We start from the raw sequence: 9,533 nt of genomic DNA on the forward strand, positions 1-9,533 counted from the left end.
TGGACTGTTGGGTTCAATCTCTTGGACTTCAGAGTTTCCTTGGCTCTTTAAGCCTTGAATGATAACATTTGATAAACACAGCTCATCTCCTATGGTTAATGCTTGTAGGAGGAAAGAACAATTAACCACCACAAATATTTCTGTGTCAGTCTGACTCCTTGGAGAGAAATGCAAGGCTTAAAAAAAAAAAAATCAAAACATTTAGTGAAGTTTAGTGAAGAACCAAAGATAGCCATAATCATGGCAGAACCTTGAACACATTAGCATTTAGCTTTGGTTAAAGAAGTAAAAAGAGAAGCAACTCTCTTAACCATAGGGCACTTTAGCATAATGGATGTGTGTGCGTGTGTGTGTACTGAGTTGCTTCAGTTGTGTCCAACTCTTTGCAACCCTACGGACCATAGCCTGCCAAGTTCCTTGGTCCATGGGATTCTCCAGGCAAGAGTACTGGAGTGGATAGCCATTCATTCCCTCCTCCAGGGGATCTTCCTGATCCAGGGATCGAAACTGCGTCTCTTATGTCTCCTGCTTTGACAGGCGGATTCTTTACCACTGGTGCCATCTGGAAAGCCTCACGTAATGGGTATGCACACACAGATCAGGCAGTGAGATACACTTGGGTTCTAGTCCAAAGGCTCCTCAGATGGGAATAATATGGTCCCCATTCCACATCTGGACTTCTGTATGTAGGCACAGATCTTTAGAATTCTTTCATTTCAACACCAGACTTGCCAAAGGGAATGGGAGGGAAGAAGAGAGAAAGAAAGATCAGTTGTTTTTAAAAATATTTTCAGGGACCCCAATCTCCTTTGAGAACCTGGTGAACTACAGACACTTCCGTCACTCCCAAGTACACTTACATGCAGACACATCCAATTTTGTGTTCAGTTTCAGGACTTCTCTCCCCGCAAACCCGCACAACAATTCATGGACCTCTGATTAGGAATCTTGGTTTAGACTGTGGGACAAATGAGGCCAAATCCTTGGGTTTTCTTTCCTTCTGAGTCATTTCATCTCACAGAGAGGAAAGTCTGTTCTCTTGCCAAAGACCACATCAGTAACCCTGGCCAACGAATATAGCTGTTGAAAATGAGGGAGCTAGATGAGAAGACAAGAACTCAAGCCAAGATCACCATGACTTCAAATGCAAATCCAAGACCACCCCACTCCACCCCCAAATAAGTCTTTCGTTTCTCTGTATAATTGTTGTTCCTTGGACAATGGGAAGAATACTCTTTGGCTGTACGATGTAGTTCAGAAGGACTTTACAATTTACATGTTATTTTGTTCCCAATCATAACCCTCTATCATGTTAAAAAAAAGGGGGGGGACTAAATGTCCAGTTTGAAATAAAGTTAAGATTAGGAAATATTATGCAGCTTCAAAAATGATCATTGTGATAATACTTTCTCCATTCGTCCCACTCTCTCCATCCCCCACTGTGTCCACAAGCCCATTCTCTACATCTTTGTGGCCATTCCTTCCTTGCAAATAGGTCCATCAATATCATTTTTCTAGATTCCATATCTATGTGTTAATATACTATACAATATAATATACAAATATGTTTTTCTCTTCCTGAGTTACTTCACTCTGTACAACAGGCTCTAGGTTCATCTACCTCACTAGAACTGATTCAGATTCCTTCTTTTTTATGGCTGAGTAATACTCCATTGTATATATGTATGTAAGATAGACAGCTGGTGGGAAGTTGCTGCGTAGTACAGGGAGCCCAGTCTGGCACTCTGTGATGACCTGGAAGGATGGGATAAGGGGATGGGAAGGAGGCTAGGGAAGGAGAGAATATATGTAGAATTATGGCTGATTTGCATTGTTGTATGGCAGAAACCAACACAATATTGTAAAAATAATTTTTTAAATATTTAAATAAAAATAGAAAAAATGATCATTGTGAAGACATGTTGCCATGGGGAAGATGCTTATGTTAAGATGAAAAAAAGAAAGCAAGGAAAAAACATAGACTCCAAAGGTCTCTGTCCTTTATGATTCCAGTAATAAAAAGCTGCATACTACAAACAAAGGCATGCAAGTCTTGGGTAGAAATCAGAGGTGGAGTTACTGATGGCTCATATCTGTTTCCAAAAGGTTTTTTTTTTTTGGTATTTTATGATTGTTATAGTTAGAAAGAAAGGAGATACATGATATATCTGTACAAAATCAACCTGTTCTCCCAAAGGGTTGTGGCTGATCTCCTGCTTCTAAGTTTCCCTGCTTAGAAGGCTTTCTAAGTGAGCCGGTGAAGAAGATAGACCCCCAGAGGACTCAGTCAGAGCCCCACAGGCCCCCACTGAGCACAAAACCTTGAGCCTGTGGCTGAAAGAGCAGAGAGAGAGCACCTCCTCACTCCTGGTAGACCATGCACAGATTGGATCCCTGGCATCTGAGTCTGGGCTGAGGGGGACACTGGTTCCCGCAAAGAACACGAGGAATTTCATATCTAAATCCACGTGAGCTTCTGGTGTTTAGATTCTCCCCCACCACCCACAAACAGAGTCAGAAGTAAAGGACCCATTCATGTGACAGACCCCTCCCCTGGGTCATGGGAGGTTAGCTACTCTCAAAACAGCCACCAAGGGAAAATTTCCAAAGAGCTTCTTGCAGGGCAACCTGCCAGAGGTGAGGAGGCAGCAGCTTCATCAGTCGGGACTTGACCTTCTTGAGGTCACGGTCAGCCAGCACACCAGTCCTGAGCACGGAGGCTCCTGAGTAAGAGCAACACGGCAGCACAGCTCTGACCTCAGACTTGGCTCACGTCCCTCGGGCAAGCTCCTAACCACCTCCCTTTTATCTCCCCAGCCCTGTAGCTGGGGTGTCACGAACAGCAAGAGCCACCATCCTGCACACCTGGCGTTTCCTTCCCAAAGTGCTCAGCACACACAGTCCTGCACTCGTGCAGTAGCTCCTTCACCGAGGCTCTGCTGACCCCCAGAGAGAGGAGTGTGTATATGTATATGATATGTACAGGTACATCTCAGTGTCCCAGCTCATCCCACCACCACCACGACCCCATGTCCACACATCCATTCTCTACATCTGCATCTCTTCCTGCCCTGCCAATAGGATAAAGAAGTTATGATACAAATACACAGTGGAATATTACTCAGCCATAAAAAGGAACAAAATCGGGCCATTTGTAGAGATGTGGATGAACCTAGAGTCTGTCATACAGAATGAAGTAAGTCAGAAAGAGAAAAACAAAAACCATATGTTAACACATATATGTGGAAACTTCCTGGATATTTTACTGCTATCTCTGACCCTGAAGTTGTTTATCTCAGTTGTATCTGTTGCGTGGAAACAATATAACCATGTGCTACCCGCCCCTTTCTGGTTTCCCAGCTGCATGTTCAGTCCAGATGTTTTGGCAGCTTGAAATCACTGTGGTAGGAATGTTTATACCACAGGAATAGGCAAGGGCTACATATTTAAAAACAGAGACATTACTTTGCCAACAAAGGTCCATCTAGTCAAAGCTATGGTTTTTCCAGTAGTCATATATGGATGCGAGAGTTGGACTATAAAGAAAGCTGAGCGCCAAAGAATTGATGCTTTTGAACTGTGGTGTTGGAGAAGCCTCTTGAGAGTCCCTTGGACTGCAAGAAGATCCAACCAGTCCATCCTAAAGGAAATCATTCTTGAATATTCATTGAAAGGACTGATGCTGAAGCTGAAACTCCAATACTTTGGCCACTCAATGCAAAGAACTAACTCATTGGAAAAGACCCTGATGCTGGGAAAGATTGAAGGAGGGAAGAGAAGGGGATGACAGAGGATAACATGGTTAGATGGCATCACCGACTCGATGGACGTGAGTTTGAGCAAGCTCCTGGAGTTGGTGAAGGACAGGGAAGCCTGGCGTGCTGCAGTCCACGGGGTCGCAAAGAGTCAGACATGACTAAACGACTGAACTGAACTGAACACATGTGTGGTTGATGCATTTTTGTTGATTTCCCTGACTTAAGACAGTGATGGAGAAAACATTAATAGTGTTGATTTTGCTTTAAAACATTTGCAGCTGTGGATAGCACCCCTCAACATGGAGAAAATTTTCAAGTAATAAAATACTGTTATTCAATTTAGTAAAGAAGTGGGTCAGCCCACAGACTATCAAGTGCAGATCACACATGTGGTTTCACTCTGATCTTACTTCTTAGAATAAATGAAAATATCAGTGAAGTTCATGTGCATCAATTGCTTGACTTTGGGTCCAAGAGTTTGGCAAAAGTTCACAAGATCATTCTGTGGAGAATCAGTTGGCTATGCGGAATTTATAAGAATGGGTATTACATATATTAATATTTGTAAATGAGTGTTACTTATCATTTATACCAGTAAAATTGATGATTAACTTATGTGTGTGTGTGTTTCCCGGAAAGCTGGAGGTTAAACATTTGCCAGTACACCCCTGTTCTCAGTCTTCTTAACCTGACACGTCCCCGACAGCCCTGACTGTGTGAGGGAGTCCGCCAGACAGACAAAGGGACAGACACCACAAAACGGAAATGGCTCCTTCCCATTAGGAAATGGAAACTTCAGCCTTTTCCATAAAGCCACCCAAATAAAATCATAAAATGGTTTATTACTTTTGATCCTATCTTCAAGTGCAATATTAAAAAATAAAAAGAATTTGTTTTTTAAAAGTCTCATTTACTTTAGAAATGGTAGGACTAAAAAGAATCTTACCGTGAAATAATTTTATAGAATTTCTGTAGCAATACAAGGTAGAATAACTGTAAAAATGGACAGTTGAAACATAGGTCATTTGTCTAACTATAATAAACACAGCCAGATATCTCACCGTAAGTTGGCCCTCTTGGTGAAAAAATAAAGAACTGATCTATGTTAACAATTCTTATTTAACACCCTCATCATGCTTCAAGCTCTTTTTAAAACCCTCTCCTGTTTTGGATAGTGTTTGGAGGGAGCCCAGATCCAGAGGGGCAGCAGACCTGCCAACAAAGTGCCCCAGGCATGTGCTAGATGCCTTGGGGACTCAGGGGTGGATCTGGGCACTGGTAGGCTAATGGCACCCCACTCCAGTACTCTTGCCTGGAAAATCCCATGGACGGAGGAGCCTGGTGGGCTGCAGTCCATGGGGTCGCTAGGAGTTGGACACAACTGAGCGACTTCACTTTCACTTTTCACTTTCATGCATTGGAGAAGGAAATGGCAACCCACTCCAGTGTTCTTGCCTGGAGAATCCCAGGGACAGGGGAGCCTGGTGGGCTGCCGTCTATGGGGTCGCACAGAGTCGGACACGACTGAAGCGACTTAGCAGCAGCAGCAGGCTTCCCGGGTGGTGCTGGTGGTAAAGAGCCCGCCTGCCAATGCCGGAGATAGAAGAGACACAGTTTCCATCCCTGGGTCGGGAAGATCCCCTGGAGGAGGGCATGGCAACCCGCTCCAGTATTCTTGCCTGGAGAATCCCATGGAGAGAGGAGCCTGGTGGGCTACAGTCCATGGGGTTGCAAAGAGTTGGACACGACTGAAGCGACTTGGCATGGCACGGCTGACACGACAAGAGAGAAGACATGGGCACTGATCCTGAGAGCCAGGACAAGAGGGACTTGCCTGGATGAGAAAGAGAGGTGCACCACAGAGCGACCAGCAGGAGGGGCCTGGTGTGTTCCAGAAGCAGTGGTGGAGCAGGAGATGTGACAGGAAAGCGACTGCAGGCCCAGCGGTAATCACCGCTCTTCAGCTCAGATCTTCATCTCAGCGTTGTGATTTTCATGTAAATGCTATCTCCCCACAGCTTCATAATTCTTTCCTCTTTCATGTCTGCTTCCGAAGCTTTCTCTAATCTGGTTGAGACATCGCCTTTGAACAAGGGCACACCTGCTCTGCCGGGCCTGTGAAGCACAAGTGCACGCACGTGTATGTGTGTGTATGTATGTGAACGTGTATGTGTGTTGAGGGGGGTGGGTTGGGTTTCTCTGTCTCCCTGGTACCTCTCTAAACACTTGATCCTTAAAGCAAGGCTGCTGCCCCTGGTGATCTCATCTGGATGCTGCAGATTCTAGGGTCTGTGCAGGGACCAGGACCCCCAGGCATCACTCAAGCAGGAGCTGGCTCTTAGAGTTCCAGTTTGACTCTGCATTCCTCAGTAGATGCTCTGCTCATGGAAGAGTGTTTGCAGCACAGTTCAGTGCTGCCTGGCTGGCCACAGATTCTGCAGGGAAGGGTGAGCCCAGGATGGCAGAGTCCATCCGGGTATTCCATACCAGGTCTGGGCCCTTATTGGCCTCCACGCTCGGCCTCCTGCTTCCCCACTGGGGATGGGTCAGGTGTGGGTAGCTGGGCATGAGCTGGAGGCCCAGGAGCCTGAACCAGCACAGTGAGCTCCGCTGGGAGACAGAAGTGCAGTCCTTAGGCCTAAATCCCCCTGACACAGAGTGAAGGCTCAGAAATGTGTGTTGAATGAAAAAATAAATGAATGATGAGGAAGACCATGAAGACAGGGAAATACGGCTCTTTCTGAGAAGCAGGTGGGGAGTTGGGAGAGAGGCTGATAGAAAATGCAAGAGGCTTTCTGGGTTCCAGAATGTTCAAAGAGAGGGTGGGCCCCCCAGGCCATGAACACCAGTTGTCCCAAGCATGTTCAGATGTTGACTATTTCTGCTCCAAGGCAGGATGAGCATAGATTTTTATTTTTTATTTTGGAATAATTTTAGGTTTACAGAAAAATTACAAAGATAGGATAGAGACTTGCCCTGCATCCTGCACCCAGCTTCCCTGAGTGTTGGTGTCTTTCCTAACTATGGTACACTTGCCAGAACCAAGAGAGGCACATCAGTGATAGCTGTTAAGCTCCAGACTTTATTTAGAGTTCACCTATTCTTCACTAATGACTTTGAGGTTGTTGTTGTTCCAGGCTCCAAACCAACCCATATGTGAATTCTGGATTTAGCTGTCATTGCTCCTTACTCTCCTCTGAAGTGACAATTTCCCTCTCTTTACTTGTTTGTCATGACCTTGAGAATCTTGAAGGTCAAGTAGTCTGTAGCCCTTCAATTTGGGTTTGTCTGATGTTTTCTCATAACTAGACTAAGATTAGGGGTTTGAGGATGGAATAGCTTGGAGGTGAAGTACTTTTCTCCTTGCAGCCAAAGTTAGACAATGAATACAAGGTGACTTATCCCTGGAGATGTTAACCTTGACCTTGGGGCCAGGATTCTCCACTGCAGGGTTACCGGTTTTCCTTCTCCATACTCTCTAGTAAGTCCAGTCCTCACTTAAGCAAAGGAGTTTCTAACTCCCTTCCAGGAGGGAAGAGTGTAGACATAGATCATGTGGAATTCTTCTCTATAATGACAGAAGCACCATAATAACAGTTTTTTAGTTCCTTGGTCATGTAGCAATTGAGGGTGAGTGAACACCTTGGCCAGTTAGGAAATGACTGGAAAAGTTGTCAAAATCCTAGTATTTTTTAAATTCTCTCAAGATATCAACTATTCTTTCCTTTTCACAGTTGGCCAAAGAGCTCTCTTAGCCAAACAGGCCATCTTTAAACCTATCCTGGGGCTTCCCTAGTGACTCAGTGGTAAAGAATCCACCTGCCAATGCAGGAGACACAGGTTCAGTCCTTGGGTTGGGAAGATCCCCTGAAAGAGGGCGTGGCAACCCACTCCAGTGTTCTTGCCTGGAGAATCCCATGGACAGAGGAGCCTGGCGGGCTACAGTCCATGGGGTCGCAAAGAGTCGGATATGACTTAGCAACCAAACAGCAACAAGCCTATTCCATCACCCTACCTCCAAATGTCTGGAAAATGGAAAACCTGATTGTAAAAAGAAGACCAAAATGAAATGAAAGCAACAAGCAATCATTGACCTTGAGTCAGACCCTCCACACGTCACTGCTGCCCTGCATCAGCTTGGCACCATGGTACCTTTACCCTCCTTTACAGGGAGGCTCTTGCCTGGAGCACACAGCCCCGAGTGCCCATCCATACCCTCACCCCACCCACAGCCTCCTTCTGTCTCTCTTCCATGGCACATTCACCACCTTTTCCAGCTTTGAAAGGCTGAGCAGCAGACCCTATCCTGGATGGACTGAAGTTTTATCAATCAAAAAAACTCTCTTGGGTGACCATTCCATATTGAAGTATGGCAGAAACCATCACAATATTGCCAAGTAATAATCCTCCAATTAAAAATAAGATGAAAAAAAAAAACCGTCTAAAATAGAAATGAACAAACGACGGGGCAATCTATCCACAGCTGGGGCTCAGACCCTAGGAAAGTCTTCCCTCTCCCCTGTAACACCCATAACAATGTTCCTGCCCACTCTCCCAGGGTCTCCACGGGCCCCTAAGCACTGTCTGTGCTGTATGAGGAAATGCGATGGTCAGGAAGGCGGAAGATGAGTCTTACCTTGGCAGTATTCAGCGGCTGCTCACCATAGCTCTTCAAATCGCCGCGCCTTATCGGGCAGCGGCCTCCTAGCTTCAACCAGCGACTCGGAAACAATCCTGAAGCAGGAGCCCATCGCAGGCGTCTCAGTCACTTCAGTACCGCTTGGCTTCCTGCCGGCGATGGCAAGAACCCGCCGAGGTGGCAGGCTATCCCCCCACCCCCGTCTGTGGTCACAGCTGCCTCCACCGAGCTCCGCCCCTCCCACCGGCCCTTGGAAAGCTTTCGTGGGCTCGCTGTGCCCAAGAAAAGCCTATGAGCAAGGACCACGAACAGCTGGTCCTTTCTCTGGAGCTGGGCCACGTTTGTCACTGTGCCCCTCTGCCGTCAGAAAGTTTTCCCAAGGGGCTTTGGTTTAACAACAAGGAGGTGTTTTTCCTGCAGCGAGCCTGGTAGGTACAGTTAGTAAACCTCCAAGTTAACCCTGCAAGGTATTTCACACTGCCTTGCAGGGTTGTCTGCAGGGCAAGAAGGAGCTTGGGTTCGGCTGCCTTGTGCTCTCTGTGTGAGCGAGGTGGCCATCTCCCAGCCGTGCTGGTTTTGTCTTGTCTTCCAAATAGTCCTGATGATACCCAGCTCATGGGATACAAAGAGCACAAGTGACAGAATGGAGTGACGGCAAAAATTTGGCTAATCCCCTTGTCTCTAGTAAGGAAATTCCCTTGACTCTAGCCAGTCCTTGATTCTGATCTCAGAGCCTTTTCAATTGTACTATGTCACTCTACTGTGAAAACTCAGAGGAACAGAGACTGATGGAGTTGATGGGGAAGGACCGTAACATCTAGAGTGGCGAGGTGCCGTCCTTTACCACACCAGCTGAGGGACCAATGGGACCAAGAAGTTTGCTGAGATGCCCTCTGGAGACGTATTGGTTCAGCTGGACATAGGGAGCCACTGGCCTCCTATTTTATGATCTGTGGACCAAAGGGAGCCAGTGGGTGGTCTCCTCTCCTGCCCTTATGTCTGGGAACCTCAATATCGGGGGGCAAGGAGAGAATTTAGACACATTGGCTTCTACTCCTGCCCTGGGACTACAGTTCAGAATCTCAGCTTCTTCATGGAGTCCCTTCCCTTGGATTTTAGGATTAAGAGAGTAATTC

General features: G+C 46.3%; 1 protein-coding gene across 1 annotated transcript in view; it reads right to left on the reverse strand.

Moving 5' to 3' along the window:
- Positions 1–8,763, reverse strand: part of BLK (BLK proto-oncogene, Src family tyrosine kinase) — a 52,305-nt gene extending 43,542 nt beyond the window's left edge. The window contains exon 1 of the mRNA XM_010840269.1: positions 8,395–8,763. The gene's annotated coding sequence lies outside the window, so the exon portion shown is untranslated. The remainder of the gene's footprint in view (positions 1–8,394) is intronic.
- Positions 8,764–9,533: the final 770 nt, after the last annotated feature.

The sequence above is a fragment of the Bison bison genome, unplaced genomic scaffold (genome assembly GCF_000754665.1).
Source record: "Bison bison bison isolate TAMUID 2011002044 unplaced genomic scaffold, Bison_UMD1.0 scf7180017864143, whole genome shotgun sequence".
In the NCBI taxonomy this organism is placed as follows: Eukaryota; Metazoa; Chordata; class Mammalia; order Artiodactyla; family Bovidae; genus Bison; species Bison bison.